The 18,180-nt window shown below is 40.8% G+C and overlaps 1 protein-coding gene across 2 annotated transcripts in view; it reads left to right on the plus strand.

Moving 5' to 3' along the window:
• Positions 1-10,466: 10,466 nt before the first annotated feature.
• ELK3 (ETS transcription factor ELK3) overlaps positions 10,467-18,180 on the plus strand; it is a 39,285-nt gene continuing 31,571 nt past the window's right edge. The window contains exon 1 of one of the 2 annotated variants that reach the window (XM_074870794.1): positions 10,467-11,015. The gene's annotated coding sequence lies outside the window, so the exon portion shown is untranslated. The remainder of the gene's footprint in view (positions 11,016-18,180) is intronic. The other variant, XM_074870793.1, reaches the window with a different exon arrangement.

Below are 18,180 nucleotides of genomic sequence, written 5' to 3' on the forward strand. Positions count from 1 at the left end.
AGTACAGTAATATGTAAATCACTGCAAGATATTATTCCCTTAAAGATATAAAATATTCTCACAGTTCAGCAAAGAACTTGAAACACCTAGTAAGTTCTCCATTCCTGAAGCAAAGAACCATTATCAATAACTGCTCATCACTTCCTGGCACCCTTGCCACAAGACCCAGAACATCTCAGTTCCCTGTTTCACCCCACTCAGGAGTTACACAGAACTTTGAAGAGAGGTGCTGAAACAACATGCATCTTGGTAAAAAGGCACCGATTCTGTTTTGGTAAAGGTCCATGGAAATTAAGCAGTTTTGTGAGCAGAAGAACTCATTAAAAAGGACTGAAATGGTACAATTCCAGACTGTGCCTAGAGGTCTCTAAATCAGCAGACCTACCTTAAAAGAAGCTGGCAAAGCTGCAGTGAGGCAAGACAGAGGTGATTCTTGTTGGGAGAAAGACAGGCATCATAGAAGTTGCTGTTTCCTCTACTATACCACACATCCTCAAAGGCATCTGTTTCTAGATTATTAAATTAATCTTTAGCCTGTGACTCATTTTTGTTTCTTCACAAACATAAACTCCCCTGACAGCTGTTCTGCTCAACTGAGGAAAATATCAGGCCCCAAAGGAAGGTTTTTGCATGTGGGAGAGAAATGGAAGCGGAGACTGTGGTACCTGCAGGGGCAGGTGCAGCCCAGTTCTAAATATGACTTAAAGCGATGATTTAGTGATGTGGCCCTTGAGTGCATGCAGGTCTTGCAGACCATGCTAATTGGGGAAGTATGGGGAAGAGGAAGGAAACCCTTTCAGCATCATGGTAAATGCCCAACTTGGTTACCTCCCACAGGAGACGCAAATCATGATTCTGGCTTCACTGTTTTCAGAATGACACAGAGCACTCATCTTTTCAATGTGTCTTCACCTCAATAAAATCCTCATAGAAACACACACATAGACCTTTCATTTAAATTTAATCAAATTATGAAACAGTTTTTCTGGGGTGAAGAAATAATTGTTTGGAGCTGCTTGTAAGGAGGTTTAAACAAACAAACAAACCAACCTGAAAATGCAGGCTCTGAAATAATTGCTAAACTAAGAGGATGTATTTACCTTCAGTAAAAAGTCTTTCACTAGAGCATCCCCTGTCGACTTCCACGGAGCCCAGGTTCCCCTTGTGACACCACCAAGCAATAATTTAGTGATGAAAATGCATTAACATAAGCATCACATGAAACCAACCACCTCATAACTTCACTTTTACTAATGCTGGTTTGGGTACATAAAGGTTTCCACTTGCCCTAGAGGAAGCAATGAGTTTACAGCCTTATGTATATAGGTAATTGGGGAAACTAGTTCAGAAAGCCACTGATTCAAAACCATCTGTCTGGCTGTGCAACAAGAGAACCCTCTGGAGACTGAAGCAAGCTGTTCACCAAGCTTCTTGTTTATATTTTTTTTCCTCTATAAAACTCAGCTATCTTATCTAATATAGCTGATCCAAAGTGTAACTGATAAATTAGGGTAAAATATAAATTTCTTCTGTTTTTGTTGAGTTTTCACCTTGTTTTTGATAAATGTTGTTCTTGTTAAGATCACTAGCACATGTGTAATTTTACACTGATGCCCTCAAGGAAAGAAGACTCCTGCAAGCTCTGGGGGAAGGTATTGAACAGTTTGCACTGCTTTTGAGGTTAATCCAGAGTGCAGAACAGAGTTATCTCTACCTTCTGAAATGTGGTTTCATGAGGCTCTGATAGACAAACCAAGATTATTGAGAGAACCAGAAAGACCAAAGAAGAAAGATATAATGAAGGAGAAGCAGGCTGAAGACCGTTAAGTAATCTATGTTTAACTGGCATAACACTGGCGCCCAAGACAGACCGGTCTTTCCTAGTAGCCTCCTGTGTGTGTTGGACAAGAAGAGTCGAGTTTATATCTCTGTGAAGCTATGCAAAAAACCAAGTTGTTCCAGAAAGGAAGAGATAATGAAGTCTGGCTTCATATGGCTTTACATATTTTGACTTGGTGCCTAGTAAGTGCAAACTTCAATTGACCCTAATCACATGACTAAAGCTTTAACAGCATATCATCATGTGGAATCACTGGTGTCTGTGACTTGTTGAGTCCAGTTACACTTCCTCCTGTTGTAGCATTAACAGGGTCTTTACTCCAAGAGCTAATTTTCACAGAATTTTCATGGAACTGAAAAGTAATGTTGGTTGGACCTTTGAGACCATTTCTGTCAATTTTGCTGAAACAGGAAAGCTGGGTTACTTGTTATCAGGGAGAACTGTCACACACCAAGCTAACACATCAAAGTGTGCAAAGCTACAGTTGCACAGACATAGGTTCTCTCACCTGCACTCACATGGTGTGTGATCACAGAAGATTCATTTCTTTAAAAAAATGGGCTAAGGATATTTCTGTCTCTTTAGGATTGGGAAGCCAATATTTATTTCTGAAACACCAACAAGGGTCTGAAGTTGTTCATAATTAGCCCAATGAAAATTCAGAGCAACACCAACGATTTCAGTACAGTTCTGTTAATTCAGACATGAGGGAGCCTGAGCAGAACAGGAATTGGAGTCAAATCCATTAACCACAAAAGCAGAATGTCTAACACAATCAAAAATGTTCACTGCATGCAAAAGTATAGTTCCCACTGCTAACTGGGATCTTGGGATTTGCTTAGAAAAAAATACTCTCATCAATTTACAGTGTCATTGTATCAATTTTAAACACTTGGGTTTTTTAGGGACCCTTCTTTGCCATATGTTAGCCTTGTGATAAATTACTTACTATTAAAGAAATAATTTTTATAGAAATAAAGGTCAGGCAGAAACATTTTAATATAAATAAGTAGGATAAATAAAATAAAGGTTAAATTGATATGTACCTCTTAATCAGTTTGGTAATCAGCACAAATTTTAAATGATTAATTTTGCTGGCTACATCCTCATTTTGTTCTTCATACTATTAATTTCCTACAAGTCAAAACATTTCCCCTTATTCTGTTTGCCTGTTCTATTTAGCACAAAAGGAAAAATAAACAGGCCAATAAAATATATACATTATCAGAAAAGGTGGAGGGGAAAATGAAAGACTGATAACTATAAGAAACTTTTAACTCAGCAGATCTCATCCAAGCAGAAGGAGGAGTTTTTTGTTCTGTATTATTTTAAAGGTAAATTTTAAAACATCTAGTTCCTATTTCAGCAAATTGTCTGAAATCTCTGCATATTTCTAACTCTCTGCCTTTTTACATTATTTTAATTTGGCAGCCCTGTGGATCATTTATCATTTTACATACATGAACTTCATTTGAAATAAATAATCAGTTTGTTTTCTGATCTGTCCTGTCTACCAGGCTACAGAATAATTCTCTTCCGTCTTCACCACCATCATGCCTTATTGCTATTGCTAGGGAAGAACTGCTAAATGATCTAAATGAGAAACATACATATATACATCTGCATTTATACATGCGTAGGGTTATAAAACAGGCTTCCAACATACAGAGGAACAGCTCAACGGTAAAAGCCTACACTGACTGCTCAGGAACATGGTCCATTAACATTAACTAAGCTTTTAAAGTCCTGTTCCTTTATTTTATTGTGAGTATTGACTTTTAGAATTAATTACAACTAAAATCCAGATCAAAGGCCCTTACTAATTTCTTTACTTATTACTGGGAGTTAAGAAATACCCTTACAATTCCTACAAGGATGCAGACAGAGTCTGGACAGACAGACAAGTGAAAAGTGGGAGCTAATGAATATTGCTCTAGTGTCAGACAGGTAAAGCACTCCCCCCTTCCTGTTAATTCAGTCGAAACAATGAAGAGAAAAACCCAACCCACCCTTGTCTGGTTTGGCTTAGACATGAACCCTTGATAAGACGCTGGAAAACAAGAAACTTTGTAATAGATTTTAGCTACCTTTGGCTGAGAAACTCATATGTCATAAAAATGTAAAAATAGTGGTGTACTTCTGCAACCAATGTACACTCAGCTTGTTATGTTGTAGATAACAGAAAATGACTGAGATAAAGAATAATATAACATTTTTACTTGAATATTACATACTTTACACTTCTCTACAGAAAGGATATCCCAGCAGGAAGGAGAAAGGTGGAGCACAACCCCTGTAGCATTTCTTGTTCTGCATTGTACAAAACTTTGTAGGGACACAGGAAGAGGATACGGAAGTTTCTACAGGAAAACGGAGAAAAGTTCAAACATAAACAGCATCCAAAAAATTTACCAACAGTTTATAACATTTCCTTTTTCTCTTTAAATGTTTAAAGATACTTACATTACAGTATAGTTTACTATACATTCTACGTGTATATATTTTTACTATTTCTCTTACAATAATAGCTCAAAGCAATTTTAAACATTAATTATGCCAGCTATATTACATGGAGTAATGTAAGCAATAATCTATTTGGTATAGCATCCTCCTTTCAACAGAATGAGCAAGTGTCGGACTAACAAGTCTATACTAAAATATCTGTAGGATTTTGAATAATCTTGGTATTTAACCAAAGTCCCCCTGAAGAGCACTTCCACAGTAAACCCCTGATTGAAACCCACTGAAGTCAAAAGAAACTTGCCATAACCTCAACACATTTTACACAAGGATGTAAGATCTTGCTTCAGTAAAGCTTAAGAATGTGCTTAAATCTGGTGTTGCATGCAGCTGAAATGTGAATGAGAGGGTTATAGCCTCCTGCTTGGAGCAGCCATGCTTCACTGGATGGTGCCAAAGGTGGGATACAGCCATGTTAGCCATTCCCATAGGTTTGTGGTTGCTTAAATTTATTTTGTGTTAAACACAACATAAGAGCACATGGTTAACTCTTAAGAACTTGTTTAGTAAGTACGGACTTAGGTTTGTGTTTACGGTCTTTTGCTAAGTCTGTTTATGAAGGAGCCTACAGTTTGTATCAAAAAAGCTTTCCATGTAAATGTGGCATCTCTTGATAACACCCAGTCAAGAGCGCACAACAACAGCCAAGGCCCTATTCATATTGTACTGTTTTCAGCTCTGGGGCCTGCAGTGTAATAAAGACATGGGCCTGCTCGAGCAGGTCCACAGAAGGGTCATGAAGATGATCGGGGGGGGGACTGGAGCACCTCTCCTGTGAGGGCAGGCTGAGAGAGATTCAGTGGAAGGTGTCCCTGCCCATGGCAGGGGGGTTGGAACTAGGTGATCTTTAGGGTCGCTTCCAGCCCAAACCATTCCGTGATTCTATGATTCTATGATAACTGTAGTTTGGGCTGCACATCAGCAATCTTCTTAGAACTGTAACTACCACTAGTATATGATAAAAGGATATCAAATGGGCAAATGGGTATCAGCTTTTCAACGTGTACATTTAAGGTACAGGCAGGACAGCAGTCCTGATCTAACATAGAGAAAACCAGTATATGAAAGATGTACAAACTGGGAATTTTTGGAGGAACAAGATCACTTGATCATTGCACGCCTATATTACTTGAGTTTTTAGAACAATCAAAATGCTGTCGCTTTTAAATGACTTAGATGTAAGTATGTCTACACTGAAAACTTTTCGTAATTGTAGTTCAAAGGTATAGCAAAAAAAAGTCCGAATAAAATCCCCTCATAGACAGCTGAAATGTGGAATCACTTTTCAGCTGTACTGAAGGCAGAATATGAATCCAAGGGGTATCTATGTCTTCTAAGTCTAAGCACCTAATTTGGGCAGCTGAGTTAGCTGCGGACGCTTCCCAGGATCCCTGCATAGTCAGCAGAGAGAAACAGGCACCTCTAGATGCCTGATTCATGGCAGGGTCCTAACTTACATGCTTTAAATTGTTTTCTGAAGTCTCTCTCTGTTACCGTTCATCAAGAAAAACGAGTGCACATGCACATGTAAGGTAAAGGTATTAAGACACAATAATTTTTAAACTTTTTTGCGTAATGCGACTTAGAAAAAGGATTTTCTAGCAAGCTAAAGGCAGCTACAATTATGCTAATAGCAGTCATTTCCCATAAGAAACACATAATGCATGTACTTTATGGTCTGCACCAATGACTGATTAAGGAGTTAGTTTTGACTTTAAAAAAACAAAGGTATTTTTAAGATTTATTTGCTTTTCCAAAGTGTTTTTTATATGAGGTTTTTAATTATGGCCATGGAGTATGAGAACAGGGAGGGCTTTAAGAAAACATTGATTATTTTATTAGAAAATGCACATCACCAAGAACATGCATAATTAACTTTGTAACTACAAACACGATAATACAATCATTGGAACATCATAATCAAATGCACAGTAATTAGAAAATAAAAGAATATTATCATTTGCACCTAACTGAAAATTGTTAAGTTCTACATTTCTAATGTGTCTCAAAGTGTGTGTCATACTGGGAAACATAAAAGCTATAAGGTCACATGTTGAAGATAAAATCTGCACGATTTAATTCGTCATCTAAAAATCTTAGAATTAGTGTGGGCTGAACAGAAGTGGCAGTGAGTTGCGCTCCATTTGACCAAAAGCACTTGAGAACAGTAAAAGCAGTTTAATTATATTCAGATGCTATGGTGATATTTGGCAGTAGAAATACCTTGGTTAAGTTATATTTAGAGATTAGGTTAGAATAAAATAGACAGATGGGAGACAGGAAAAAAAATAAAAGAGACCAATAAAATGTAACTAAAGTTCTAGCTTAGACCTTTAATTAATTAGCCTGGAAAAGAAATAGCAGTAGAACAGATTGAAAGATTTAAGAGAAGCACAGTGACCTATGAAATAGTTAATCTTTGCAGTTAGATTAGACCTCACGGTTATTCAAAGATCTTGGAATCCTCATTCCCTGTTTTCATGAGTTGCTCATTTAGGTGCTATAGGCTCCTTCAACACACAGTGACACAACAGTCCTTAAATGACAAAAAGTCATAGGCAATTACACTACACACAGGAAGTAATTCCTTATAAATCTTTCACTAAGAAGGCAAACCTAATGAAATCGTACACACAAGTGATGCTTTTTTCGAAACATGTTGGGTCATGTGCTTTCTCCCACAACACAGAGAAAGCAAAACATTCAGGAAAGCAAAAATGTGCCAGAGGAAGAGGAGTGTAAAAGCAGTAATTTTCCCCAAACACTCTTTCCTGATCAAGCCCCACAGCCTTCCGGGGGTGGGTAGGGGAGAAGAGGAAAACCTTGGGGTCTCCAAAACATCATTCCCATAAGACCAAAGGCAGATTTCTAATTGCAACCCAGCAGTAATTCTCAGTGACAGCCTCTGTCACGAGGGACTGGAACATGCTCCCGAGGGAAAAAGAAGTCCCTGGGAGGATGGAAGAGGCTCCTGCTTTCTTGCCGAGGTCCCACCATCTGCACGGTATGCTTGTTTCATGGTGTGAAGAAGCACTTAGCCCTTCTCCTGCCTCTGACAGGAAACATTTTAGGTTAAAACTTGTAGAATTTCTTTGTTCCAGAAAATGTGGCTTGAGGTTTTGAACCTTTTGATGATGACATGCAATTGTTTTTCCCACTAATCTGATCCAACTTCAACCAAGAGGTTTCTCAACAGCGAGCACAGTTCTGTTGATGTCTACCATCTAAAACCTTTTCTAAAGGTCACAATTTTACTCTAGATAGCTCAGCAAAAAGCCCAGGAAGAAATAATGCTTCCCAGGGAACAATGTGCAGTCCAATCTCTTGAGTTTCCATGGGTTTAGAGTCAGTGTTACACCCTGGAGGTAGCACTGTACAGTATTGCAGACAACACTTTTCTCGCCAGTGAAGCTGCCTGTGAGATGAGATAAAACTGAGGACCTGACCACTTTGTGAGCGGTATGCATCCCCCGGGACTTTTTGCAATAATGATGTTGTTGGCTCTGAAGCCTGTGTTTGTCCAGCTACAGGAAAGTGTGAAAGAGAAAAGCCAAACCTGCTAGAGGAACATTCATCAATACTGATGCAATGTTTGCAAGGCATTTAAATGGTATGTTGTGAAGGGCAATCAAGAATCCTACGTGAATTAGGCTGTCATTCCAACTCAGGTAATTAGTTTCCATATACCCACTTTCCAAACTCCCCTGGAAATCCCCCTGTAACCTGGCAGGTGGTTATTCAAGCTAGAATTACTAGAAAATAAGAGAGAAAAACGGTTACGAGTGATTCTCACACAGAACCTATTAGGTTAGTTGTCATAAAGGCAGACACAGATTTGAAGCCTCTTCACTACAGAGCCTGTAATCTAGAAAGAAATAGAAAATGTTTAGAGAGGGTGAAACAATGTATACATTCATTAAATATATCCGCAATTAAAATATTAAGGGAAATGACAATTATTTCCAACTGCTTTCAACTTTGTTCTTGATAATTACACATGATTATAAGCATCTATGTACATTTAAGGAAAATCATGCACCGCAAAGTGACATTACAATTATTTAATTTAATTTAATAATTTAATTACAGTGGGACTCAAGGCTCGGAGTGAAATTACACTAAAACCTAGACCAACACAGACATGAGCCTCAGCCTGAAGAGCTTAAACAGAGCTCTGGTGCACAGCAAATCTACCTTTATTTTTTTGTTTCCTTCTTCTAGATGGGTTAATTACAGCAGCCCATGAGATTTATGAATAGTTTAAAAATACGGTAGAAACAATCTGAAAGGACAGACAAAGCCTGGTTCCTTAATTGATGTAATCTAATAAAAATGAGGCAGAATTATAGTCACTATACTTAGGAATGCTTTGGGGCAATTTTTTCAACAGAAGGACAGGTTTATAAATATGGGCTCTTTTACAAACTGCACTATCCCTAGATAAACAGGACACAGAGACAACCCGGGTACATATGTTTGTTCAAGGATCGCCTGAACCCATCAGATTAGGACTTTCAGCAGCAGTAACCTGCTTTACTGGTTGAAGGGGAGCTGTCTCTAGTTACTTTTAGTCCTTTACGGGTGCGACAGCTGTTGTCTGGACCAACTCTGAGCAAGGAACAACAATTTCCAAAGCTAAACCACCAGATCTTCACAGCTTGAGGACAGGATTCAGGCTTTATAATTAACAGTTATAATGATAATATGTGCCGATGAATGGACGTGAATCGAGACACAGAAGTTGACTAGTGACTCTAATAGAAACATAACTAGCATTTTTATGACTACGTTAAGAAACAGGTTTTCTGAGTGGAATTGCTTTTGAAGAAGAAAAAGGCTCCTACACAATAAAAACCTGTGATTTCCCTCATCCATCATCTTGTATCTTTGCATCAGATAATCCTTAAGGATAATGATACAGCAAGAACTTCATCCACTGCACATTTTAATCTAGGAAATACACTATCTCAAGTGAAACATTTTAATGCTTCTTTATTTGAGAAACACGAAATGAGGATTTAGCAGACCTCACATCTGTATTCTAAAATTCAGAATGACTTCTAAAACGGAATTATTTAAGGAAAATAACCAAGTTACGTTATTTGATGTGCCAGTACTGTGTTATTCTTGCTCCCCCATGGCATGTTAGAAGACAAGAAGGAAGAAACCTGATGGACTTCCACAAGAGACTCGGAATTTGCTCACCACCAGCTGTTCGGATGCTATTGACTAATGCTTAGTGACCAACTGTGACGATCCTTTTAATTCCATCAAAGCATACTTTTGTTCCCAATGACATCGTAAGCAACAACCCAATAGAGTGGTTAAAAAATAATCATAGCTTCTGTGTCATCGCACGTCAAGAACATTCTGAACTGCAGTTACTGTGTTGGAATGATAAATCTCGTGACTGCTAAAGGAAATAGCACAGTATTGATTTTAAAGTATTATGTGTTGAACATCGCTGATGCACTGGGCAGACAGAAGATAATGTCACTCACTCTGAGAATTTCCAAATAAAGTTAGAAATAGACAGTACAATGCAGATACACGAGACACAAGAAAAGACTTAAAGGATGTAAACTCCAAAGACTGGAAATGTGTCCCTTTTAATAAATCCACACCAACAGTTTAGATCTGAGGTCTCTACAGCTTGAGGGTCAAAACCTAAATCCCAATCAGCAAACTACCACTGGTCTGTCTCTGAGATACAACATGGAGCTGGAAGATCCAGCTCAGATTTGACGATCTGAGTGCCCCTTGGCTTTTAAGGCGTCGTTTCCCTCAGTTTACGTTGTGCCATGTTGCACCGTTTCTGTATTTTGCCATCTATGTGAGGTCCAGCTCAGGAAGGCGTCCAGCGAGCCAACTGCACACCACCAACCCCTCAACCTCCACCGACCCGAAGTGGGGGAGGCTTCCCCCAACGCTTCGCTCCACCGCGACCCGAGCCCCCACTTTGGCGGGACAGGGGCGGCCGCCTCTCCCAGGGCCAGTGCCTCGCCGAGGTCCCTCGCGGTGACACTCCGGGAGGACGGAGCGCCGCTCGTAAGCGCTTCGTCAGCATCTCTCCACTGTCACCCGGGGAAAAGCGGGTGTGATTTTTGCCAAGCCACTTCAGCCGGCTGGTAGCCGGGTGCCGCCGGTGGGCCAAGAGCGGGGCTGGCGGGAAGCTCCTCCCCAGGGGTGTAGCACAGGAAGAGGTGGAGGTCGGGGGAGCCGCCGGAGCTCCCTGCGAGCCTGTGGAGTTACCGTTACCCGTTTTACTATGTGTGTGTCTTATATTACAGCCATGCTGCACATCAGTGGCCAGAGCGAGGGGAGAGGGGAGGAAAAGCCTGTTTACACAGACTGCAAACCGCCTGGGGAATAATGCAGGAAAGGAAGTGAGCCGGCTCTCTGTCTGACTGCTCTGACTTCCTGCTCGCTCTCTCACACGGGCGCACACACACACACACACACACACACACACACCGGCCGAAAAAAAAAAAAAAAAAGATTAAAAAAAGGGAAAAAAAATAGGGGGAAAAAATCAGGATCTCGTCACAGGAGCAACAGAGCGTTTGCAGAAGACTGTCAGCATGGAGAACCGGGGGATTTTACCCAGCTCCCTCTAAACTACCAGGAGAGAGCGGAAAAGTCCCTCAGGCTCTGGGTAGGTACAAGTGCTGCTGCGCCTGCCCCGAGTCCCGCAAAGTTTCGGGGGGCTTCGGGGAGGGGAGGAGGAGGCCGGCGGCTGCTGCGGGGGCCGGCACCCCCCTCGTTGGTGGGACAGCGCGGGGGGGGGACACGACTCCGCGGGGCAAACCGCGGGCTGGAGGTGAGGAGCGCCGGGGGGCAGCGCGGGGCGGGGGGCTCGGAGCCCCACACGGGGCCCGGGGGTCCTGCCCCAGGCTCGGGCCCGGCCAGCGCGGCGGTAACGAGGGCAGGGGGCGGCGGTTGGAGGGCGCCGCGGGCGGCGAGGGGGGCTCCCGCCGCCTCAGGGTGCCCCCCGCCCGGGTCGCGGGCTGCCCCGGGGCCCCGCCGCCCCCCGGGAGCTGGCGGGTGTAGGTGAGGGGCGGGAGCGTGTGTGGGGGGCGGGCGGGCGCGGGGCAGGGGCCGGGGTGTGAGGAGAGGCAGGGCCGGGCGGGGGGCGCAGCGGGTCCGGGGGAGCCCCGGGACCCCCGGCTGCCCCGCAGCCCCTTCAGCGGTGCCGGGTCGTACCCTGCCCCCCCTCCCCGGCGGTGTCCGGCGGCCGGGGCCGCGCGGGCCTGCCCCCTACGAGCAGCATCCTGATAACGGCGTTTGGGGCGGCGGGGGCCGCCCGGGTGCCTGTCAGGGCGGCGGGGGGCGCCGCGGGGTCCCCGGCGCCGCTGCGAGGCCGAGCGGGGCCGGGAGTGGAGGGGGGAGGGAAGGGAAGGCTCCTGCAGAAACTGCAGAAGGGGCTTTAAAAAAGAAAAAAAAAAAAAAAAGTGTCGGGAGAGTTTCTGGCTTGTCTGGAAACAGCAAGACTAATTGCCATGCGCTTCCGGTTTGAAACTGGCAGCAGACAACATCTTGAAAATGAGTCACTGCAGCTCACAAAGAAACTCTGTGGTTTTCTCCCTCTCAGGTTTATATATTTGCTCCTTTTTACAGTTTCCTTTGTAGTCTTCTGCCTTCTCCCCGGCCGTCCCCCTCCCCGCTTTTCTTAGCCATCCCCTGCCCCAAGACCCCTTGGCCGACGTCCGTAGTTTCCATGACCAACCGAAAAAACACTAAAAATGTTTGTAAGGGAAGGGAAAAAAAAGGAGAGAGAGACAGAGAAAGGGAGAGAAAGTGGAGAGTTGTTTTTGGATCTGGCTTTGCTGAAGGTTAGAGGGACTCTGATGCTGCAGGGGGAAAAAGTTCCCTGAATTTTCCACTGGCTGCAGGAAGAGAGCCCATTTAGTCATGGCTAAGTAATGTCTGCACACACACCAACTAATCTCATTAGGAGTTTCCGTTCCCTAACACAGGAGGGTTTTGTGAAGCCCCGTCAGCCTTTCTAACATTGCAGTTGAAAGGGAGACAAGTTACATCTTTATTTACTTAGGGGTGTAGTGCTAAGACAAGTTTATACAATGCAGCATCTTTTCGGTCATGAGGACTCCCAACTTCAGAAGTCGCTGGTTTCATTTAATTTCAAGCAGAATGTCATGGTTCATCTCGTATTTTGCTCATGCAGATTTTTTTTATTATTTCAGATTAAATGTAATTTATGCATAAATAGTTTCATAGGGTGAAGTGCAGAAATGGGGTACACAAAAGGCTGTGTTACGGTAAGCATGTTCTATGCGTCTGTGATGACTGAATGTAATGGCACGATTGAAAGACTCTTGTGCCAAGATAGTGAAGTGATGGGCATGTTTGAAAAGTATTCACTCACATAGCCTTCCTGTATTGGTACTTTGCACATCTAATTTTCAAGTGATTTTGTACATACCACTTTTGACTTAGTGGTTTGTGTAATTATTTCGTGATGATTTATTTTCATAGCGGTCGTGAAAGAAGTCTATGTTCAGAATTAGAAAGATTTTTGCCATGGCCTTTAAATTAGAAGTTAACAACCTTTTGCAAAAAAAAGTCTGAAGCAAACAAAGAAAATGGAGTCTTGCTTGCAAGTGGGTTTTAACTTAAGGAAGTGTAGAAAAATGTGAATAAAATTGCATGTAATAGGAAATAATACTTAGCTATTTACTTGAATTATTATGTGATAGTATTAAACTGGCAAATATTGTGCAGAAAAGTAGTACTAATTGGAGTATACCACGTGTTTACCTTTGAGGATCTTCAGTGTTTCCTGTACTTCCTATGTCCAAACTGCACAGAAAAGTTCTTCATTAACATCACTTTACAGAGGACTTTTAGTGAATTAGTGACACAGTCTTCAGACACAGATGCCTCTCGATTTCCTAGTTGGGCAGAGAAGAATTTTTAGGATAGTGTGGAAAGCAGAAAATGCCTAATCTCTGTTTCAATCAAATGCAATCATCAGGTAGTGAGAGCTATTTTCTGGAGTTTTATTTCTTTTGCAAAGTTCTAATTTTTAGAGAGAGAGGTACCTTACTGGGCATAATGTTCAAAAATCTGTTGAATGTTATGTAAAAGTTAGTGTGGCATACAACACCAAAACTTACTGAAGAGCATTCCCTAGCTCTTATTACCTTTCTTTGAAATAATGGACATTAAATTGTACACTTATTGCATTAAATATTGGTGGAATTTCAGCATGCCATCTACAGAATCAGTGTAGATGAAGCACACACATTCATACATACTGATATATATATAGTCTGTCTACACTATATAAATTTCATATATTGTATTCACGCAGCATAAGTAAAAACACAAGTAAAAAGAAGATGCAGTAGTAGTGTACCAGTTGTGTGTTCTGTATATTTGAAGGAGCGAATGAGAAGTAATCCATAGATGTGTTAAAAATACAGCAGTTCTGTTTGGAACCAAAAAAAAATCCCAGTATGAAATAATGCATGATGGTTCCCACTCAAATTATAGAAAATTCTTAAAGGTGTTTTCACTGTAAGTATGATTTTATTCTTTACCTGTTTTAATTTACAAAATATAAAAGTGTGTGAGAGGAATATATACTGTCTGCTAAGGGATGAGATACTATCATAATTGCTTATATCTCAATTTTCCAAATCACCTCCTTGAGTTGTTCCTAAAAAGAAAAAAACCTACAGGCTTATATCCTTTCTGGTATCACCAACTCCACCTAGATACAATGCTGAAATAAGCGACACACTCTCAGGGGGAGAAACTCAGCTATAGCCTTCCTTGTAACTGTATTTCTAAATCACTATGCACATGGATGATTTTATATGTAGAAACAAAAATCTGTTTTGTTTTATTCATTAGCAGTTCTCACTGCTTACTGTTTCACAGTGGTTGTTTGCTCCTGTAACTTAATGTTATTTCATTAAACCTAAATCATGAAAACAATTCAAATATTTCACTCCAAAGGCTGAAGTATTCCCCTTTGCTGTGCATAAAGTCCAATTACGTAAACTTTACCTTCTCGTTGTAACGTCCTTCTTGGGATGGAGGCATTCTTATGATAGAGGTGTTCTTATGGGAAGGTATTACTGATCAAGTGACTTAATGTAACTGAAGCTGGAATTTACCTTAGTTTAATAATCTGTTCTGGAGGGCTTAGCACAGAACGAAGGTCATTGTGCAGGTTCACCAAGGTGCATGGAGCTTGCTGCTTGCACTGCGGGTCATATGTTTACATGTAGAAAGGTAGGTATGCGTAATAGGGACATGGAGGTCCATCAGCTGTATAGAAAATACAAATCTTAGCCTTGGGAATGCAATCACGTGACAATGTGTTGCTTCAGAAGAAAGAAATAGATGCCAAAATAAACCGACATTTGAAAGATAAGGGAGAGTGGGATAAGGGTGGGAGAACCAACACACAGTTATTTGTGATGCATGTATTTATAAAAATTTATTTTAGCCAGTGTATCTTGGTGACATCACAGAAAATTTGTATGCTCCTGTAGTTACTGTTATCTCTGTGAGTCGTTCTCTGTCATAGTACTAAATAATCTAAGATAGGAAAGAACTGATAAATTAGCTAGTACTTCCCACAAAGATATGGCAAGTTGGACTTATGCAATACAGACTATTTATCAGTCTGTGGTTTTCTTCTGGTAGTGGTGGCTCCATGCCTGGGCGCTGCTGCTTGAATCCATCTTGGAGCCGTGACACTGATTATAGGACACTCTCAGCCTGGGCCAGTTTCAAAGAGGGCTGTTGGTTTTGAGCTGCTGTGTATCTTTTGTAACCACACCCAATGGTTCATGCAAGAAGCTGTCACTCACGGCCCTTTGAAAATCATGTTGCGCTGTGTATCCCTGGATTGATTCACCATGGCTTTCTCCTCGGTGTTTCCCACAAGAGGGGATCTCACAGTCTTGAATCATTAGACAGATGTTTGCTTCGTCTGTGGCTTGTTAAATGAATCAACTAATATTCTGGAGGCTGTTGAGAGCTCTTGAAAGACTGAATATGTCTGTTCTCATGTTGAAGTTTTTTGTTGAATAATGAGTGATTAAAGAATTAGTCATGATTTTGAGGAGAATGTCAAGGTGTAGGCACAGGAAGTCCAGCTCACTGCACTGCAAAATACAAGGCTGCACGTATGGAAACAGAGCAGATGAAGCACAAAGTACCTCTTATCTATGCACTTCACAAAAAGAAAATGCATCTTTGTCCTTAAAACTTTCTTTAACTCATTATCATTTTATATGCCAGTAATTATATCAGAATTCAAATTCTCAAGGGTTTGCTGTTAAGAGTGGATTTTAATTCAGAAGCTCTTTGAAGGAGACTTGCTGCTTTTCTAAAAACAAAGACTAAAGAAAATACCTGCTGTAAGCATTGATATGAAAATAATCACTAAGGCACTACCTGCCAGCTAATTCAACAGCAATTAATAACTGTATAGTCCTTCCGCATTTTTAATTTTGTATGAATACTGTGGTAGTTTTTGCAATATCTAGAAGTACCCTGGAATTGTTGATCTGCTTAATCAGTGTAATTCATGGTCAGTATCTCACAGTGTACCGAATAACTATTTAAGAAATTATTTTATATTACTGTTAAGAACATTAGAGGCCAAATTTTGCCATGCCCTAAGCAGATACAGCTCAGCTGAAAATGATACTTTTTTACTCCTACGGAGTTACGGTTACCAACACCATGTCTGATTGTGGCCTGCTTGCTCAAGTAGCATTGCTGTGACTATCGAGAGCATTGAGATTTGTCCTTTTCGTGTCTGTGGATCCATAATTATTTTTAAGCAGTTTTGCAGATGCCTGTGTTGCAGTTGAGCCTACTGTAGTCCTTCCAGAGGAATCCATTGACCCCTCCATGCATGGGCCACATGTAGAAAACTGCTCACCTGCATGCTGACATGAAATTTTAAGATAAATATCAATTAACTATGTAAAGAAAGGTTTCTAAAGACTATACCATGTGCTCTGTCTACATCTGAGCAGTTAGATACAGCTCAGGTCTTCAGGAGAATTTCTGTAGGAAGCCACAAACTTACTTTGTTTTGATCTTTTAAAGCACTTAGGCATGTATTTATTTTTGAGTGTGTCAGCACTTCTGTGAATGCACTGAGACTAACTGCGTGTTGCACACATTTAAATGCTAACTTACGCTTTCAGTGTAACTAAGGCACTGGAGTAGCTCTTGCTTCCTCTGTGCAAGTGTCCTAGTCTTCCATAGCTTTGCTCTAACTTTTGCAGTGTCGGATGTGTGAAGGATATTGCCCATTTTATAGCTTCCCCCAGACCCATTTCAGAGAGTCATTTCAATCATGTCTGTGTCTCTGCTTGCCATTTTACTACTCAATATTTGAAGATTCAGAATATAGCTTTGCAAATACCGATTACTACATGTTAATGTATTTTGGCTCTCATGCAAACAACCCTGTCTTAGTTCCTTCAGCTTTACAGTATATGATTTTTTTATCTTGATCCTAACTTGAGGATCGTTTGAGGTACTAGGAGAGGAAAATTTACATCTTACATATTGTCTTTTAGTTTTAGCTGTCATTAAATTATGTAATGAGTCATTTGGTTGTAATTTTTATGATTCTTACCAATCATTCAAAAATGGTAAAAGCTTCCTAAGCACTAACCTAAATATTAAGTCCTGTTAATACAATTTTACAAGATGGGTCTTTCTCTGAAAATATTAGTGAACAAGCAAAGAAGTTTGTGTAAAATACACTTTTGCAGTTGTACAAAAAAAGGGTAGACTTGGATTATATACTTTATCTAAAGAATCTAAATGTTTTTAATCAAATGTCCTCCTATAAGTTTCCCATCCTCATTTTGCAACTGACAGTTCATCTGGAAAACTGATTTCTATTATGCTTCCATTTGCATCTAATGTGGTGACAGCACCTCTTTACTGTATCTCTGTATATTTCTTCATCTCTTTTTTTTTTTTCTTGATATGAAGAAAATTGATCAGATGTATTTTAGTTTAAGCTTTTTAGGAAGGATGCTAATGAGTGTTACTGTTTTTAAATGTTTATATTGTGGTAATGTTGAATGGCCTCTGTTGTATCAAGTCACAATACAAAAACTTTATAGACTCAAGTACCACTATTATCTCTTCCCAGCAATTAGCACTAATTCATGAGAAGAAACAATCTTCAAAAACCATTTAGAAAGTAAGAACAAATTCCTATTGCAGTTCTGTTAGCGAAATCTGGAGAAAGTTGACTACCTTCAGAGAATTTCTTCCATGCTATACTAATATAGCTGAGATGGGAATGTGGGTTTAGATTCTAGATATAGACCTCTGAAGTCTGGTGACTCAGAGCAGACTCAGAGCAACTGGCATGTGTGGTTAGTTTAGCAAACTGTGAGCGTGGAAGAGGGCTGGTATAGAAGGTGGGACTGCAGCACTCCTTCAGTACTGCTGCTTCAGTACTGAAGCTCTGAAATGCAAATGCTTCCAAAACAGGTCAGTGTCAAGGCTGGATTGGTTCCCTGGGAGTAGGATACAGTAAAATTTACTGCAGTCTCATACAAGTTGAGGAGAGGGGATAGAGTCTTTACATTTTATTTAAACGTGGAATTTTATCCAGGTTTCAGTGTACAAATCAAAATAGCAGCTGTTGCATATCCTGAGCAGCAGAGACACTAATGAGCTAGTTGGTGTGTTGATGTCGCTTCTAAACATAGACAATCTAGGCACTTTGTATACAACAAAGTTTGCTGTAATCATTGAAATACTGTCCCATTTGTCTCTCCTTCGGAGTTCGCAGCAGC

The sequence above is a fragment of the Strix uralensis genome, chromosome 5 (genome assembly GCF_047716275.1).
Source record: "Strix uralensis isolate ZFMK-TIS-50842 chromosome 5, bStrUra1, whole genome shotgun sequence".
NCBI classification, from domain to species: domain Eukaryota; kingdom Metazoa; phylum Chordata; class Aves; order Strigiformes; family Strigidae; genus Strix; species Strix uralensis.